Source organism: Ambystoma mexicanum, chromosome 2p (assembly GCF_040938575.1).
Source record: "Ambystoma mexicanum isolate Mex_15411 chromosome 2p, UKY_AmexF1_1, whole genome shotgun sequence".
Lineage (NCBI taxonomy): Eukaryota > Metazoa > Chordata > Amphibia > Caudata > Ambystomatidae > Ambystoma > Ambystoma mexicanum.
This window is the reverse complement of record NC_090923.1, coordinates 809,088,728-809,109,302: the sequence shown is the minus strand read 5'-3', so window position 1 is coordinate 809,109,302 and position 20,575 is coordinate 809,088,728. Positions and strand designations below refer to the sequence as shown.

Below are 20,575 nucleotides of genomic sequence, written 5' to 3'. Positions count from 1 at the left end.
ACGAGCAGCCAAGGTCGCGCAGTCAGATAACATTGCTTTCTGCAGACAAACATTTTTTAATTCTCCACTAATGCGAGTAAACCACGGCAACCCAGTGTGTTTTTTTTCTTTTCTTTCTGGGAAAGAAAGACATTTTCGCAAAGACTCGCACAACATTTGAAACATAATTGTAACAAAAATGGCTCAGCCCTAGCCAATGAGCGCTCAGAGCTCAGGTGCGAAATGCTTGCTTCAGCTAAAAAGTTATGGGAACAAATTCATAATGCAACAAGCTAGAATTAGGTAATGGTGGGCTGGCACAGCTAAACCAACCCACTGACGCAAAACTCTAATGTCCAATTATCAGGCTCTCTATAAGGGCTACATAGGTAACCTATCACTTAGCAGCCAATAGCAGGAGGAGATAGGTTTCTGGGAGCTGATCCAATTCTGTGAGGTCAGCCTGCAGTGTGATTACAAAGCTGGCTTGCAAGCCAGCCCCGGGGGAGACGGCGCCTGAACTCTCGATGTGCACGACGCTCTGCGTGTTTTTTTTCTTTTTTGCTGCCCAGAAATAAACGCAGTTTGGAACATGTGGCTGTCTGCTGGGGTCTCTGTTGCATTTCTGTGGGCCATATGGGAGGTGTTGGGGTCTCCCATAGCTGGTGAGGGTATGGCTGCTGGCCCCCCACAGCCCTGGTGGGGGTCCAGCTTCTCCCCAACAAGTTGGTGCCCTCTGTGAGGCTCATTGCTCATTGTAACATGGGTGAATGAGCACTGCCTGCGCAAGCCCTGCGTTGAACTGCAGTCCCTGTCGCCGACTCAAGGAAACTGTGGGACCCTCGCCTGCACCTGAAGACCACCAGAAAACGCATAACCGGATAAAGGCATCGGGGGCCACTTGGAAATACCCCGCCTGAGGGCAGGTGAGAGCCCTGTAGAAGAAGGGGTCCGGTGAAGCGCCTTGAGGGGGTGTCCAGTAGCAGAGCAAGTGCCAGTGCAGCATAGGAAATGTAAGTTAAACAGCCACATGGGCTTTGAGGGGAGGGTGTGATTGTGGGAAATGTTTCAAGTATTATAATGTATTGTTGATCAGTATGTTGCAGAAATGTTAAGTTCTTTTGTTTGGGTAGAAACTGGGGGAGGCATTGTAAATTGGGTTGTGGGTGATTGTACATTGTTGCAAAATTCGGCGCATTGGTGGTGATCGGCATGAAAATTGTAGTTGGGACTAGAGCGGTGGCAGTGGTCCCTTCTTGTGTTTATGAGGATATTGGGTGGGGTAGTGACTCCCCACATATAGAAAGGAGTGCTGCGCTGGTTGGTCCGGATGGTGATTTCATGTATGAGGGTGTGGATTTCCTATGAATTGACGTTGTAGATCAATGAGTAGATGAGGTTCCCTGCTAATTGAGCGTTTTAGTTCAGTGAGTGGATGATGTTTCCCCGCAGGAGGTAGCTAGATTGTTCCCGAGTGCGGAAGATAATTGACTGGTTAAGCTCCCCTGGTGAGGGGCATGTCACACGTGAAGCGACGCAGCGTGCGCAGTCCAATTATAACAGTTTTTATTGTGGTTTACCTTGTTCCAGTTGAAACAGGAAGACAGCTGTGGGGATTGTGGGGTTTTATTTTGGGATATTTGTGGGGTTGGAAGCAATGGGTTATTGTTCTGTGTATGCACATTTGCCTGTTCATTTGTATTGTGTTTTTAGTTTGGTGACGTCACCTTTAGATTGATACATAGGATACTGATTTTGATGGTGAGGAGATGGTGGTGTGGTTTTTGAAAAGAAGAAGAGGTGACCCAGAGGCGGTGTGTGGAAGACACATGCGCAAGATTATTGGGGTGTGCCAGAGAAGGCAATGGTTTGGTGAAGATGGGCTGCACGTGGAGTGCACTGGCTAAGGTGCTGAGCAAAGAAGGCTCATAGAAATTGAAAATATGTTCAATTATCTTCTAACTTTTGCTCCCTGAATAGTGGACTATCGAAATTTTCAAACTGAGATGAGGTAAAATGTATCACACAATAGAGAAATGACTCCCCTTCACCTGTTGTGTAGCACACAGCTTCCATGCCAAAATAAGTTAGTAAAACATAGTGTGCAAAGATTCAAAAGTACTGAAGGTAAATAAATGAGACGATGGCTGCCCATAGGCAGCTTCTCCAGAAGCGTGCAGCAATCGCTAATGACACACATGCATAGCACTTACACAGAAAAGAAGCTGGGGAAAAAGCACCTAGCTACACTTGAACGGTGTGCACGAAGGGAAGGGAAGTGGCGAGGCATCAGCAGACGCTGAACCAGCATGAGAAGAGGGAAGAGGGGACTCACCCTTCTGCACCTCCGGGAGTGTAATATTTGATGACACAGATGGTAAGCAAGGAATGAATTGCATGAGAGAACTGAAAACAGCAGAAGGACATTTAAACACCACACACACACACAATCACAATACACTAAAGAGAACAAACAGGAAGGTGCAGAACAACCCACTAGCAGCACAGGAGCAAGCAAGGGAGGGCTGCAGTGCATGGAAGCAGATTTGAAGGCACAGGTACAGAGGAATTAAATTTAAAGGGAAGATAACGGGGGAGGAGCAAGGAGTAACAATAGCAACAGAGAGGGGGAACTGGAAAGGGAAGAAAGGGATTGGAGGAGGAGAGAAGGACTGAACGAGACAGCACAGCCAAACATGAGGATCAGTAAGGGGTGGTGAAGCATGCATGGGGTTATGGAAGGGAGGAAGGAAGGATAGCGCGCTAGACATTGACTGTGTGCACTGTAGATTGTGGCAAGAGAAGACGGTTAAAAAAAAAAAAAAAAAACGCCAGAGGCAGAGAAAGGCAGATGAGGACAAGTAGGCACAAAATAAATTATTAAAGTATGCAATGGGAGGGGCAGTTAAAAACAGCCTCAACACACACGCACAAGCATCACAATAGCAGTGTCAACAACCACCACAATATGCACCGCCCATGTGGGGAGGATACATGGGGCAGGACGGGATAATTTCAGCAGACACCACAAGCACCAACGCAGGCACTGTCACCACTACATGTACAGACACAACAAATGACAGCACCACTACCCCAGGACTGACAAGAATCACAACCCAGGGGCACTGCACAGCAGTAAGCACCCATACAGAACACTGACACAATAGCAACGGTACCGGTTACATGACTGGCAGGGGTCTTCCTGATGGGGAACAAACCTTTCAAGGGACATAGATTGACATTATACCCCTAATAAGACAGCCCAAGACAAACTTGATCTGACTCACTCTGCCACACACACTCATGCTCAACCTCCCCGACAGAGCGGGCGAGACGCACGCCAACACACACACTCATGCACACTCAATAATGAAGAGGACAATTGAATAAGGGTGGTGATAGGTATCAAAAAATGTTCTTTTCTGGGTGGCAGTGGGGCGACTAGGCCATGCATTAGGGAAGAGACATTTGTGACATCATGAGCGATGTGGATATGGCCACCTTATTAATAGAGAAATACATAACTTGTTAAACACCAGGCATACACATGTTGAAAGTAAGGAAGATTGTTTAAGCATAATGGGGGTGCACGGTACAGAGGGGGGTGCATAATGATAGCGCATCACAAGAGAGTACATTTAGCTACATTTTGAGCACACATCTTTCAGCGAGGAGACTGGGCTCATGAATACACGAATAACACAGAACAATTAAATGAGACACACAAGGTGGAAGAAGGTGCACTTGAGGGGGGAGGCCTACATTTCATTGACGGTTCACCAGGTGAGGAGAGAAATAGAGGTAAAGGGTGGATGATCCATGTTCCCAACAGACACCGTTTGGCGACAAAATAACACAGTGCAAGTAGTAATGCCACTAGCGCTTTTGAACACAGCACTGTCACAAATGCATTAGCCAACACACATAGGGAAAGAGGTCATTGCTGCACGAACTGGAGAATAATGGTTGTATTAAAATTTGAGAGCAGATAATGGGGGGAGAAATATATTGTTTAAATGTAACAGTAATTACAGTAGTGGAGTAATAAAATACTAGACTAAATGAGTAATTAACAGAGTAGGTAGGGTTTAATGGGTGGACATGGGGTGGGATAGAGAGCATGGGAGTAAATTGTGACGGTTGGGTTTGAAAGAAAGGAGGAAATAAATAAATAAATAAATAAATACAAAGAGGGGGGAGGGACAGGTAGCGTATAATTGGTAGCGAATTTCATTAGTACCAGCTTAAAGTGCCTGCAGTTCACTGTGAGACACGCCCTGAGAAGTTGAGAGAGGAGCCATAGAAAAAAAGATTTAAAAACCCTGCGATTATCTCAACTAAGTAACATGGTCCACTTAATTTAGAAACACAGCCACCCTATATGAGAAATTTACAAAATGATGTTTCCCTGTTTAGCTTGTCAGTGCCTGATGCCCCACGGACAAAGGCACGCACTATAAATAGCTTACAACAAAAGCACAGTGAATATAAAGATCCAAAGGCCCATTTGTACACTAGCACCTAAATTGTGTATATATGATCCAAGTGTGTAATGAGTATATTCACATAAATTAAGTGCCTACCCATTTTCTGGGTACATTTCGAATAGTGCAACAAGTTACGGTCAGATTGTCATTGAATGCCACCAGGTGGTGACAGGATGGTGCATAAATGTACCATTGGCTCCTCCCACTAGGACACTGAATAGTGCAAGAGTAGTGCAGAGAGGTTAGGTCAAGAAATTGAAGAATATGTAAATGCTCAGGTCTCAAGCGCTTCCATTTCATTTCTCGCCAGATATAAAGGACCCAGGGCAGGCCTGAAGACAACAGACAACTAACACCCAATGGCTACGGACTACAGTGGGACATTTTCCCCTCCTGACAGACTTTGTTAGATGTGTGAGGCGTCAAGCCCTACAAAGCGGTGGCCACCCTGGCAACGAGGGAGCAACGATCAACAGGGCCAACGCAAAAGATTTTCATTAACTGCAAAACAGCACGAACACTCCCGAGTTAGGGAAACATGGCCATCCTATGGTCCAACGCACACTAGCAACTACAATAGGGACCGACACACGCATGTCCAAAGTTTAATTGAGTTTCATATTACATTTTGTGCACCTACAGCTGTAACACTGTTTTGTTCCTACTCTTTTCCCCGCACATGCAGATTGTTGCGTATGTATGCTGTTAGAAATGTGTAGGAAATTTCCTTAATGTTATCTTCCATTAGTAACCCTGAGGCCTACTCATTAAACCATGGTGAAGCATTCCCCACTCAATTGCCCACCCTATCAGGAACCTCAGACCCCTTAGAGCACGTTTCCCTGAAGTATATTTCCTTGCTTCCATTGAATAAACAGCCCAAGATGTTCCCTACCCATATTCTGAAATTTTGAAAACACGAAATGTCGAGGGGGAGGTTTCATTTTTGCCTTAGTGATTGTTTAGTTCGCGGAACTTGAGGTTACTAACAAGTACTAACGTATTAACGCCTTTCTTGCGATTTTCAGGCGGCCAACTTTATCATCTCATCAGCTGCAAGGAGCCAGCAGCGTAAGTGGTTATGGGCAAGCAAATAAGGACTTTTACCTTCACGATGGGACTATTAATGATGAACGAAATAATGGGGGTGGTAATTTGAAAATTATATGTAATAGTGAGCATTACCGCTGTATCCCCTGCTAACATTCCTTAACCTAAGCAGGAAGACTTACAGCGTCAGTGGGTGAGGAAAAGCTGCTGCTAAAGTAAGGAGAGGTAAGGACAGACACAAAGGGAGTAAAACATACACATAACACACATAGCAGAAGTGACCAACAACATGCACACATGGACAAAATTGGTAGGGACACCACTGGAGAGAGCTGTCCTGACTGCTCTTTAACATATGCCGTGAGAGAATTGATTACAACAGAAATTACTACAGGAGAGCACGACGCCCGTGTATCCCAAGGTGTGAAGAAGATTGCAAGGGAAGACAGCAACATTGAGATTGATTAAAAAAAAAGGGAGTAATCCCCTATGGAAGATGATTACATAAAGCAGCTAATTGGAGAACAACTGTATGTGGAAAGTGACCAGAGAGAGAAGAAACAACAAGCAAATGTACCAGTGAGCAAGCTGCAAGAGAAAAAAAAACAAAAGAACAAAAAATAATAATAAAAGAAGAAAGAAAAAAAAAGAGAGAAGAACAAAAAGAAAAGAGACAAAAATATGATAAGTGCCTAACGGAGTGAGACAAAAGAGCGAAGATGGTCACTTGGGTGGAGAATGAAGAAGGACGTATACTGTGAAGGTACCAGCCTTATGTTACCAGCACAACAGTGAAAAGAAGTGGACAATCATGCTGGGTGCAAGAAGGTTGACAGAAGTTGGGAGATGAGAGCAGGAACATCACTGCTTATGGACTACTATTGAGCACATGCATCTAAAGATCAAGAGAAACTACCACCGAATTGGGGAGGAGACTGTTCGTTGGTGCGCATCAGCATGCCCTTGTTGGTGATGTCCAAGGAAGATGTGAAGAATGACACATTCACCAAGATGGAAAACAACGGAAGAAGAGAAACAGATAGAGGAGTGAAAAGAGGGGGGGATTACTTGTCGTGCGAGACAGCAGCAACATAGGATAAAGTACCAGAACACAAAAGAATGCTCAGCAGAAAAATGCATCTGAACAGAGAAAGACAAGAACTGGTTAGTGCTTGCATGATTATGGATGACATCATGACTGGCTGGTCGATTGAAGGTGGTAACGGAAGCACTACTACAGAGCGCAGCATCATTGTGCAAGATCAAGATACGTTGCAAGATGTGAGAGAACAACAGAAGAATACATCGGAATGCAAATAAGAGATATGGTGAAAGGAAGAGCCGGACTAAGGGAGAAGGTAGCGGTGTACGACATGGTTCCAGCAGTAATAAAGGTGGCCACTCCGTGTGATCAGAGGAAGTACGAAGAGTGTGGTGGAACACAGAAGGAGAACACTCCTATATGTACTGTTCATCAACAACAATGCGAACAATTATGGACACTTCAAGGAATTGACAAAGATATGCAGACCGGAAGGAGGTGGATGTTGCTTGGTGGTGTGGTCGACAAAGTCGACCAGAGGGGGGCTGAAGAGGGAAAATCGAGATCAAACCCATGCCCCCTCACCCCAGGCGCATATGCAAAAGAACAGCAGGAAGAACAAGGAGCGCACTTATCATTTGAACCAGGCCTCAGCGCACCCATGGGTGACAAATATGCTGAAAGACACCCACTTCACCAACAGTGCAACTTCCATGCTACATTACAATCAATGCAGCAATATCACAATCTACAAACATAAAAATCCCTGTTTAAAGGCTTGCAAATGCCTATATGAATTAACATGGTCTAATTGCACAGTGTAAAGCCATGTTTCAGGAAAATTACAGCCAAGTTAATTTCTCTCACTGAACACTAGCTGCAGATGCCTTCACCAATACTCCTCGCAAACCCACGAGCAGCCAAGGTCGTGCAGTCAGATAACATTGCTTTCTGCAGACAAACATTTTTTAATTCTCCACTAATGCGAGTAAGCCACGGCAACCCACCCTTGCTACGTGTATGGCTGGTCTGGCCTGGCCGCTTGTATAAAATGGTCTGGTGGCTGCATGTCGGCGGCACGTATTCGCGGCATTACGTGATGATGTCATTGTGCATACGGCACTACGCGATGACATCATCATGCACGCTGCACTGTGTCTGATGACGTCATTGCACCCGGTGCCATTTTGGATTGGGGACAGAACGTTTTTTTGTTTTTTTTGTGCTGGTGCTGAATTCTGCCTTACTTAGGGAAGTACAAAATTAAAGCCGATTTGTTAAGGTTGTAGATTCCCTGAGACACTATATAATTAAGAAGGAAAAGAGAGAATTTGTAGCAGGGAATACTAATAGTGAAGTCCTGGTACAATGGTGTTATTAGTGCACTGTGTGGTGTTTTAAGTAAACAAGGTGGCTAGGTTGATGACCTTGGTGTTTGAGCATATTGATGTGACATGAGTTATCATAGGTAATGCATTTTGGAGCATGATATACATGGGCACAATTGTGTGACAAAAATGAGCATTCATGAACATTGAGGGCATGATATGCATAGACAGATCCAATGTACAATTGAGATATGTTAATTGTAGAACAAGAATACATATCATTTAAATGGTACTGTTTTTGAATTCAGTTCAAATGAAATGGGATAGTTCATTGTCGGAGTTGAGGCCGGCATGGCAGCAATCTGTCAGGCATATCCATTTGGCTTCACATTGGCGCAGTTTCTTTTCACGATTGCCACCTCTTGCCGGTTTGGATATTTTTTCTATCCCAAAGAAAGAGATGTCCTTTATGTCATCCGTAGCATGGTTTTGGAAAAAATGGTTGGCGAGTGGGTGTCTCATATCCTTATTTCTCAAAGTTCTTAAATGCTCAGATATTCATGTCTTTAGATGTCTGATTGTGCTTCCAATGTATACTTTCAGGCATGTGCATATTATTGCATAAACCACAAAGGTTGAGTTACAGTTAATGAAGTCTTGGATGTGGTGTTCTTGTCCATTTGGTAGCATTTTTGTGGTTTTTGAATTGACTGAATGATTACATACTGAGCAGGATCCACATTTATAGTTGCCTTTTAGTTTGGGCATATTCCAAAGTTGTTGCAGTCCTTTTGAATCTTTTTTAGGTTGAAAGTGAGAGGGACATAATATGTTTTTGAGATTGCGTGCTCTGCGATACGTGATGTTTGGGTGATCTGGCAGATATGGTCTAAGGTCTTCATCACATGTAAGGATTGACCAATATTTTAGTAGACTTTTTCGAACAATGGATGCTTCAGAGTTGAATGTTGTGATGAATCTGATGTCTTGATCCTTTGTTGTTTTGATCAAGGGCTTGTTTTGTAGTAACTCATTTCTAGATCTTAGTAGTGTTTTCTTGTATGTTTTATTGAGGCTTGAATTATGGTAGCCTCTGGCACGAAATTTCTGTTTTGCTTGGTTCACATGTTTCTCGAATTCCTCGGCGGTTGTACAGTTCCTTTTAATTCTAAGGAATTCCCCATAGCGGATATTTGTTAAGGTGTGATGAGAGTGGTTGCTTGTTGCATAGTATTGTTACCTGCCGTTGGTTTAACATAGCGTGTGGTCTGTATGATATTGTTTGCAACATATAGTTCAAGGTCTAGAAATTGGATCCTCTCTGTACTTTCTTGTATGGTGAGCTTGAGGTTGGAGGAGTTATTGTTGAGGTACTGGTGGTATTCCTTTAGTTGTCTTCATGTGCCATTACAAATCAACAGAATGTCATCGATATATCGACCCCAAAATATTATGTTGTTGTTATGCGTGAAGGCCGGATGTTGCCATGCATGCTGTAACTCGTAATGGCCCATGTAGAGGTTAGCATATACAGGAGCGAATTTGGCCCCCATAGCTGTTCCTTGTTTCTGTTTGAAGATCTTAGAGTCAAATAGAAAGATGTTGTTCTTTAGTACAAAGTTGAGCATCTCTAAGATCATAGCGTTCTGTAAATAGTGGGAAATTGAGCGAGTTTTCAAGAAATATTGAGTGGTCTCGATGCCCTTGTTATGTAGTATGCTGGTGTACAGTGAAGAAACGTCTAGAGTAACCAGTTTGAAATTGTCTTCCCAGTGTACTGATTTGAGTTGTTGGATGATGCGTTTGGTGTCTTGTATATAGGAGGATAGACTGCCTGCCAGGGGTTGAAGGTGTTTGTCGATGAATTCCGAGATAGGCTCCATAAGAGAGCCTATACCATGGATGATTGGTCTTGTTGGTGGCAGGTCCGAATAGGGCTTATGAATCTTTGGTATAAAGTATGCTGTTGCTGTAATGGGGTAGTTGGGTGTCATGTAGTCCCTTTCATCATCCGTCAATAGTCCTTGTTCATGCCAGTAGTTGTTCATTAGTTTCCATTCTGCTGTGAGTGCTGGTTTTGGGTTTTCCTGTATTTCTTCATAACATTCTGTATCTTGAAGGTGAATGTTTGCCATTGAGATATAATCCTTGGCAGTCAGTAAAACAATTTTACCTCCCTTATCTGCAGGTTTAAGGATAATATCCTGGTTGTTTTTCAGTTCCTTTATAACTTTCATTTCCAGGGGTGTCAAGTTGTATCTGGTCTTTTTATCTTGTTTGGGGTGCTCATTCAGGTAGCAAGAGCCGAGCTGAGCTGAATTCAGGATGGACAAAGAACAAAACGTGTGAGACAGGCCCGCTGCCAAGGCCACAAGATATGGATGATGTTCCATTCCCTGGACTACAAATACACCAGCTGCAATACATACAAATAATTCCTCATAATTCAGAGCTGCACAGCTCAAAATCGTGGTCTCCGAACAAGTGATCCAACTGAAACAGACAATGGGTAGCGACCAGTGCTGGGAATGAGAGCCGATCTCAGGCTACCAGACTGAGGTCTGCAACAAAGATGCTACAATGTGAGACAAGTGTTGCACCGAGCAAAAGAGCACTCTCATAGACTAAGGTGGTACACACAAGTTACAATGCAGACACATAGTCCTTCTTACTACCTTGAAGAGGTACATCGAGAGCTGAGAATCTTTACAGTTCCCAGGCCTGGGAACGTCAGCTCTAGCCAATCACAGTTCAGTATCCTAGGGGTGGGTAGCAACAGGCAAAAATCAATGGTAAGACTACCACACTGCAACATTTTTATAGATAGTGACTTGGGGATGGACCAGGCCAGCCACCTGACATGTGAGAGCCAGTAGAATAACATGTATAGGTGAACATATAAGTTATTAGGTTTCTGACGGCCAATTATATGTTTGTAACAAACTGCAGTTTGAACTTGCAGTTGACCGAGTCCTCTGTTAATCCTGTGGAAGGTGTTGGGCCTTACGAGAGGCTGCAAACTCCTAGTGGCCCTCTGCCATACCTGGGAGTTTGTCTCAACAAGTTGCTAGCAGGGGTATGTTTGGCTGCGCCACCCCGGCACCTAGTCATCTCCTTCACTGCTGAACCTGAGAGGCTGCGGGACCCTTGCATATTTCTAGAAGATGAGAAAATGTGTGCCCCTGTACAGGTCGTCAGGAGCCACTTATGAATGATCCTGCCCTAAGTCAGTGAGTTGTCCAGGAAGACCAAGACGGGGAGGCGAGCACCTTGACGGGGAGCCGTCAGCCGAGCAGTGCTAGCAAACCATGTAGTGTTAGTATTGACCTAGGAAAACAAAATTGAGGTATGCCGCTCGTACGAGGCGCTGGGGCTAATGGTGGGTTGGAGGAGAGAATATAATGCAACAAACTGTATCTGAAAGATAAGAACAAGTAGGGTTGCTGCATATACGAGGGACTAGCAGTTGCCTCAAAACTGTTAATATAATAAAAATGCAAACTAAAGTTGTCACCTCAGTATCATTGTGCAGCCCAAAAGTAAGGTAAACTGATGACTCAAATGAGACAGATCTATGTCTTGCAAACAATGTGATAATTTCTGTTAATTCAAAACAATCATTGGCCAAAAGGCTGTTTGTTAAAGTTTTATGATTCAATATAAAACAGAACTGCCGACACGTGTTTCGACCCTGAAAAACTGGTCCTTTTCAAGGCAAAACTGTTGTGAGTTACAAAAATAAAAATGAAAATCACAAAATTGCAGACGCACATAGTCCATATGGTTCAAAAAGAAAACCCAACAAAGATTAAATGAGAGCACTTTTTGTGAGATATGAACAACAACGGAAAAGATGGGGATGGGGCCAGAACTCATAAGTAGAAAACAAAAGACAGGAGAAAGAAAACACACATAAGCAGGAGACCATGCAGCACAAATAAGCAAACCAAATTGACAGTACAAAATACAGAAAGGTATTACCATTGGAAATCACATGTTCAACGGTCAAAAGATGCGGTATCCCAAAAATTGCAACCATAAAGGGGAACAATACATATAAAACGCACAATAAGCTCAACGCTATGATGTTCATCAAAAAGCACTCTTAGCACATATTGTCATGATCTCTGCTTCCAAAAGATCAGGACTTGCCCGACTCCCTTGGAAGCAGACCCATAACCCCGGTTCCGAGTGCCAGCCAGTCCCAATTGGGACCTTTTGGACCTTGTCCTGGCGCCAGTGGCACCAGGCTCATAAAGATGCCCAGTCCCAGCGCTGGAAGCGCCGGGCTCATAATGCTTGGGTGGACTTACCTGCAGCAGACCATGCTGCTTACTTACCTGTCAGTTGAACCCCTGATCCTCTTCTGTTTGGGACTACTTTTCCTGTTGGGTGGGGCAGGAGCCACTCCCTAGGTTCAGAATACTGGAACTCTTCTGGAAAGCAGGAACTCTTTTCTTACCTAGGCGTGGCTGTAGAAGGAGACACCTAAGCACTACAGGAGGCTATTTAAACCACACCCGATGGATGAATCTTGCTTTGTGTTATTCTGCATTCTCTGCAGCAGAACGCTCATCGTGTCTTCTGCTTCTGATCCTGGGCCTAAGGGAACAAAGGCTTACCATCCTGGAATCCAGTCTTCAGCAGCACCTGTAAAGACAAAGAAAGAACAGGTTAGCACTACGGTCTTCAGTGGCAGCGCATCTCTTACCTGGTCCATCGGCTGTCACCAACGCCTCGCGCTGCATTCCGGCATCTGAAAGACAAAGGCTTACCTACTCTTCGCATGCTCCGGAGGTCTTCACACTGCATTCCGGCATCTGAAAGACAAAAGCTTACCAGCTCTTCGCACGCTCCGGAGGCCTTCGGCGCTGCATCCCGCATCTGAAAGACAAAAGAAGGTGCGTTTAAAGACATTGGGCAACTTTATTACTCACGTGCCATTACTCCTTCCCACCCCGAATCCAGTGGGTATTCCAGCACCCTTCAGCTTCTCTAAAGCTCCGAACTTGTACCTGCAAGATAAAAGGGACAGTTAGTGCGCATCGTGAAGCAGGCTACAAGCGCTTACTTACATGCTTCCAGGCGCTTCTATTCCTCACGCGGGTTCGATCCTCAACTCTCATCAGCCCGCCATCCGCCATCGCCAGAACCCTGTAAAACAAGAGATATCATTACAAAAGACTTTTAAGACATTTGAAGTGCCCAGAACTTACCGTTCGTGCAGTTAACGACGGACAGCAGTCCTCTGAGGTCAAGAGGCCTGCACCCTTATCCAGTGAAGAAACTGGTTACGGCACCCTGCCCCGAGGCAGATGGAGAGCTCGGCGTTCACTTACCTAAGGTGAGGGCGTTAACCTTTGGGGTTCTACAGGAGAAGAGAAAGGGAAGAGGAGAGAGGCACCCGATAACCCCAGTTCATTAATCCCATATTTTCTATCTGCAGACATCTTACTCTTCGAGTCAGACATACAGTGCACAGAGGTCCAGCCCAAAGAGCCAACCGTGTGTTACACATCACCTTTGAAGATACGGCATTCACCCAGTCAAGACCGGCGCCTCTGCGGGAATCAGGTGAGCGTTACAGAACACAAAGCCTACCGCAAAACTCCCACCCAGGCGCTATGGAAACCTCGGATACCGACCAGCTAGCCCAGTTACTTGGGGAACTAAGAGCAGAAGTGCATGCAGCCCGTCAGGAGACGAATGCTCTAAGAAGGGAACTGATTATTTCCAAGGAGCGAACAGACGATCTCGCTAGACAATTGCTACAGTCACAAGCCGGACAAACTCTGTTACCCGCATCAGGGGCAAATCTTCCTTCAACATCCTCTACGAACCCAGTGCAGATCAACCTACCTGGGAATGTACCTCTGGCTCCGCCCGAACGATTTTCTGGTGACCCAAAGAGGTTTGCAGTATTTATTAATCAGTGCCGGCTGCACTTCTTATGCCGGCCAGCAGCCTTTCCAACTGATCAAGCTAAGGTAGCTTTCGTGCTTTCGTACCTTAGTGGCAATGCGGCAGACTGGTCGATCCCTCTAGTTAATCAAGATGATCCGGTTCTCCATGATTTTCAAGCTTTTCAGCTCAGTATGGAAAAACTGTTTGCAAGACATTCACAGGGGCAGGCCTTCGACAATGAGCTCCTTTCATTGCGACAGGGTAATCAAGACCTTTTGGCTTATATTGCGTCTTTCAACAGACTGATAGTGGAAACTCGATGGCCTGAGGACAAAAGGATTACGCTGTTTTATAGAGGTCTACGTGGAGAGCTCAAAGATGTGTTAGCCCAAGTAGTGAATCCCCCGCAAGACTGTTCGGACTATATTGACTTAGTCGTTCAAATTGACCACAGACTGCAGAACAGGAAGTCTGATCGTTCCAAGTTTGATGCTCGAGTATTTTCCAAACCACCAACTCCTACCAAAGGAGTAGACTCCGGGGAACCCATGCAAATAGGGGGCCTGAAAGGACCACTTACACAAAAGGAGCGGGAAAGGAGAAAACAGCTGCAATTATGTCTCTATTGCGGAAACTCGGGGCACTTTCTTCGAGACTGTCCGGTGAAACCAGCCAAGAAGGCAGTAGGAGCTGCAGTTACCAGGGTCACAAACTCTGAGCAGGGAAACAACCTCGCCCGACAAGAATAGAGGTCGTCTTGCCGAGCGTTAAAACCAGTTCAGTGACCTCGCATTTCGTGATACCTATGGTCCTCATTAGCCCTGAACATCCGGATCGATTACATGTGATTGAAGCTTACGTCGACAGCGGTGCCATCGGCAATTATGTGGATCATGAAATGGTTTTGAGGATGAATCTGACTCTTTGTCCAAAGGCTGTAAAGGACGTCATTACTACGGTGGATGGTACGGAGATAGCCTCCGGACCAGTAACGCATACCACCCAAGAAGTGACGCTAGTAAGTCAAGATGGACACCATGAGAAGATCGTGTTCGATGGGATCAAGGCCCCTCAGTTCCAGATTATTCTAGGAATTCCTTGGTTAGAGAAGCACAATCCTCAGATCGATTGGCGAGCAAGAACGGTTCAGTTTCCAGAATGTGTCTCTACTTGTCACCCTCGACCTGGTGTTGCACTGGCAGCAATTTCCTCGGAGGCTCCCCAGTTACCTCCTGAATACCTAGAATTCCAAGATGTTTTCCGGAAGGATCAGGCTAACTCTCTACCTCCTCATAGGTCTTATGACTGCCAGATAGACCTGATACCTGGATCTACTCCTCCTTGTAGTAGAATTTATGCCCTCACCGAGCCTGAGAATCTTCACCTCCGACAATACCTGGATCAATACCTAGCGAATGGGTTTATTCGTCCTTCCAAGTCCCCTGCTTCCTCAGCTTTGTTCTTCGTTCCAAAAAAAGAAGGGGACCTTAGAACTTGTATAGATTATCGCGCCCTGAACCAGATCACCGTTAAGAATAGATATCCGTTACCTTTGATCCCTGAACTCCTGGACCAAGTCAGAAAAGCATGCATATATACAAAGCTGGATCTTAGAGGAGCCTACCACTTGGTACGAGTAAAAGAGGGCGATGAATGGAAGACGGCCTTCCGCACCAAGTATGGGCTATTTGAATATCAGGTCATGCCCTTCGGACTTTGCAATGCCCCGGCCGCCTTTCAATATTTTATGAACGATGTCCTCAGAGAGCTCATAGATGTGTGTGTTGTTGTTTACATTGACGACATCCTCGTTTATTCTTCATCGGAAACTGAACATCGGAAACACGTGAAAATGGTCCTCGAGAGATTGCGTCAACACAAACTTTTCGCTAAGTTGGAAAAATGTGTTTTCAACGTGACTGAAGTGGAATTCTTGGGATTCATATTATCACCTAGCGGAGTGCGTATGGATTCAAAGAAGGTCGATGCAATTCTCAAATGGCCATCGCCATCCTCCGTAAAAGGTGTTCAAAGCATGTTAGGCTTCGCTAACTTTTACCGCAGGTTTATCCCCGAATTCTCTCGAATAGTCCAGCCCATCACCGCCTTGTTAAAGAAAAACAAACGTTTTGAATGGTCTACCGAGGCGGAACAAGCTTTCCAGAATTTGAAGACTAGATTTATCTCTGCACCGATCTTAAAACATCCTCGCCCAGAACTCCCCTACATCGTTGAAACTGATGCTTCGAGCCTTGCCATGGGGGCAGTTCTATCACAAAAGGACCCAGTAACCAATCAGTTGCATCCCGTGGCATTTTGGTCCCGCAAATTCTCGCCTCCTGAAATCAATTACACTATTACTGATAAGGAACTTCTAGCTATCAAGTCCGCCTATAAGGCTTGGCGGCATTATCTTCTGGGGGCCCGACACACCGTTACTGTGATTACAGATCACCGAAACCTGCAATATTTGAAAACCGCAAAAGCTCAATCCTCTAGGCAACTCCGTTGGGCACTATTCTTTGCCCAGTTTGACTTCATAATTACCTATCGACCTGGTACAAAAAATGGTAAAGCTGATGCCCTTTCTCGGATGGGAGTGGAAGAACATTTGATCAATCCTAAACCTGTACCTATCATTCCCGAACAAAGAATTCTAGGTGTAATCGCCACACAATCCATAGAGGAAGTTAAGGATAAAGCCAGGCTACTGGTAACTCCAGCAGACATACAGAATTGGCATCTGCAGGGAAAGGACTTTACGGTGAAGGTCAACCTATTATATTTCCAAGAACGGTTATACCTGCCCCGCACAGATTTACAGAAAAAGGTAATCTCTTGTTATCACGATTCTTTAATGGAAGGACATCCCGGTATGACCAAGACCTCGGAAAAGATCAAGCGCTACTTCTGGTGGCCGTCTTGGAAAAAAGATATCAGAGACTTTATAATGTCCTGTGGAGTATGCGCCCAAAACAAGAGTCAAAAGGAAAAACCAGCCGGCCTCTTATGCCCTATTGACATCCCGCCTCGCCCTTGGCATACGCTTTCTATGGACTTCATCACCGATCTACCTCCATGCTCCGGATACAATACGATCCTAGTAATCGTGGACCTATTCTCCAAGATGGCGCATTTCATTCCACTCAAAGGCTTACCAACAGCAGCAACTCTGGTCCGAGAATTTCTCGAAAACATCGTCCGACTGAACGGTTTTCCTTCAGTTCTAATTTCGGATCGAGGTAGTCAATTTATTTCTCATTTTTGGCGAAGTTGCTGTCGGTCGGCTCAAATTGATGTGAGACTTTCGACCAGCCACCACCCTCAAACCGACAGACAAACCGAGAGGACCAATCAAACTCTGGAACAGTATTTGCGCTGCATGCTACAACAAACTGAAAAAACTTGGAAAGATATCCTTTGGATAGCCGAATATGCCTACAATAACTCTGTCCACTCGGGAACTGGGAAGACCCCGTTTTTTCTTTTATACGGTAGTCACCCTCGAACCTCGGAGTTGGATCCACTCCAAGATCTTGGAACACCAGCAGTAGACCACCTGCATTCTACAATCACCCAAGCCTTTAAGGAAGCCGTTTCTCACCTTCAAAGGGCTAAAGAACAATACAAGAAAGGAGCAGACCAACATCGGAAGGAAGCCCCCCAATATCAAGTAGGAGATCAAGTCTGGTTATCCACCAAATATCTACCTCTAAAAGGACCACGCACATTCAACCCAAGATACCTTGGTCCCTGTTCCATCACTACCATAGTAAATCCAGTAGCGGTCAAGTTGGACTTGCCCCCTCACATGAAGATACATCCGCGTCTCTCTATTAAAACCCGTGCAACCTCAAACCCGACTAACTACATCTCCAAAACCTATTCTAGTTGATGGAGAACTCGAGTTTGAAGTCAAAAGCATCCTGGATTCCAAGATCTCCAAATCTAAACTATTTTACCTGATTGACTGGAAAGGCTACGGTCCCCAAGAAAGATCCTGGGAACCTGCAGAATATGTCCAGGCGCCTCGTCTAATCAAAAGATTTCATCGAACATTTCCTAACAAGCCCAAACCCCCGGAGAAGCCCGGTTTGGGAGGGCCTTGAGGGGGGGTGCTGTCATGATCTCTGCTTCCAAAAGATCAGGACTTGCGCGACTCCCTTGGAAGCAGACCCATAACCCCGGTTCCGAGTGCCAGCCAGTCCCAATTGGGACCTTTTGGACCCTGTCCTGGCGCCAGTGGCACCAGGCTCATAAAGATGCCCAGTCCCAGCGCTGGAAGCGCCGGGCTCATAATGCTTGTGTGGACTTACCTGCAGCAGACCATGCTGCTTACTTACCTGCCAGTTGAACCCCTGATCCTCTTCTGTTTGGGACTACTTTTCCTGTTGGGTGGGGCAGGAGCCACTCCCTAGGTTCAGAATACTGGAACTCTTCTGGAAAGCAGGAACTCTTTTCTTACCTAGGTGTGGCTGTGGAAGGAGACACCTAAGCACTACAGGAGGCTATTTAAACCACACCCGATGGATGAATCTTGCTTTGTGTTATTCTGCATTCTCTGCAGCAGAACGCTCATCGTGCCTTCTGCTTCTGATCCTGGGCCTAAGGGAACAAAGGCTTACCATCCTGGAATCCAGTCTTCAGCAGCACCTGTAAAGACAAAGAAAGAACAGGTTAGCACTACGGTCTTCAGTGGCAGCGCATCTCTTACCTGGTCCATCGGCTGTCACCAACGCCTCGCGCTGCATTCCGGCATCTGAAAGACAAAGGCTTACCTACTCTTCGCATGCTCCGTAGGTCTTCGCACTGCATTCCGGCATCTGAAAGACAAAAGCTTACCAGCTCTTCGCACGCTCCGGAGGCCTTCGGCGCTGCATCCCGCATCTGAAAGACAAAAGAAGGTGCGTTTAAAGACATTGGGCAACTTTATTACTCTCGTGCCATTACTCCTTCCCACCCCGAATCCAGTGGGTATTCCAGCACCCTTCAGCTTCTCTAAAGCTCCGAACTTGTACCTGCAAGATAAAAGGGACAGTTAGTGCGCATCGTGAAGCAGGCTACAAGCGCTTACTTACGTGCTTCCAGGCACTTCTATTCCTCACGCGGGTTCGATCCTCAACTCTCATCAGCCCGCCATCCGCCATCGCCGGAACCCTGCAAAACAAGAGATATCATTACAAAAGACTTTTAAGACATTTGAAGTGCCCAGAACTTACCGTTCGTGCAGTTAACGACGGACAGCAGTCCTCTGAGGTCAAGAGGCCTGCACCCTTATCCAGTGAAGAAACTGGTTACGGCACCCTGCCCCGAGGCAGATGGAGAGCTCGGCGTTCACTTACCTAAGGTGAGGGGGTTAACCTTTGGGGTTCTACAGGAGAAGAGAAAGGGAAGAGGAGAGAGGCACCGAATAACCCCAGTTCATTAATCCCATATTTTCTATCTGCAGACATCTTACTCTTCGAGTCAGACATACAGTGCACAGAGGTCCAGCCCAAAGAGCCAACCGTGTGTTACACATCACCTTTGAAGATACGGCATTCACCCAGTCAAGACCGGCGCCTCTGCGGGAATCAGGTGAGCGTTACACATATTATATCAAGTGTCACTAAAGAAAGAGGAGAAAGAAGAAGTGAAAAGAAAGAAGTGTGATGCCAGACACCAAACTATCCATCCATTTTGCGCATGAGAAGTTTCATGCAGTTGTCCCTGGTTCTATGTGAACACAATGTCCCAAAAGCTAATAGAGGTGGTTCAAAACATGCAAAAAAGAGAGTAGATTACTGTTTATTAAATACAGGATAAATCGAAAAGCTTGACAATGCGTGGCCCTTCGTAACGTGGCAGATGCAGGGCACATTCAATGATTGCCTAATCTGCAGTAGTATAGCCCCTACACGCTGCGTATTAGGGCAGTGCTCCATCAGAAAACTTTCTATGAAGGAAGCCAAAACGTGTGTGTCACAATACGAGAAAATCTTTACTAAGATGTGGTATGTCAGCTAAAATGAGAAGAATTACCTTGGTCATTAGTCGTGCCAATCATAGTATACTGGGTCAGTCCCAGAATGGAAGTTTAGGAGCAAATTCTGCAATTAATAAACAAAACGCTATAGCAAATGCTGGGTAAGCAGATAAGTATAACATGTGCGGGCGGACAAGCACGCCACGTACACACAGTAAACATTATTAATTCATACCTGTGAGTAAGCACCAATAAGTTTGTGTCTGCATATACTCTCGTTAAATCCCTTGGAAAACATTGATGCCGGGTGTGCGGGATATTACAAGTCTGCGGTTCCGTGTTTCTGTATGTTTAGAGAAAAGGACCTAACGGCGCATCACGTGACATGATCACGTGCACGTGTTTAGTCCAATTGTGTTGCACAAAACAAACAAACAAAATGTGTGTCAGCATTCCCAATGGTTGACTTTCATCTGATTGGGTGTTAATTGTAAATACATTGTTGTAGTGCAATCATAAATACCTCACCTCATTATGTTAAATACCTGAAGATGCCTCGAATAACAAATAATATTGATAACAAAAAAGGGGGAATTATAAATATGATATTTAGCAGTTAGCCAAAGCGCACAAAAGAGAAAGAAAAAGGAATAAAGGAAAATATAGAAACCGAAAATTGTGTGAGTAGTACTGAAACGCTAGGTTGTGATTAGAGTAAATATAGATGTGCGGGATGAACAACTGAGGTATGGCATCCACCTCCAAAATAAAAAAAAGGGTTTGACAGCACAGTGCTTATGTCAGAGAAGTTACATGCAGC

The 20,575-nt window shown here is 45.2% G+C and overlaps 1 protein-coding gene across 2 annotated transcripts in view; it reads right to left on the bottom strand.

The window, feature by feature from the left end:
• HIPK4 (homeodomain interacting protein kinase 4) overlaps window positions 1-20,103 on the bottom strand; it is a 354,670-nt gene extending 334,567 nt beyond the window's left edge. Inside the window, exon 1 of one of the 2 annotated variants that reach the window (XR_011301716.1) lies at window positions 19,991-20,103. The gene's annotated coding sequence lies outside the window, so the exon portion shown is untranslated. The remainder of the gene's footprint in view (window positions 1-19,990) is intronic. The other variant, XR_011301715.1, reaches the window with a different exon arrangement.
• Window positions 20,104-20,575: the final 472 nt, after the last annotated feature.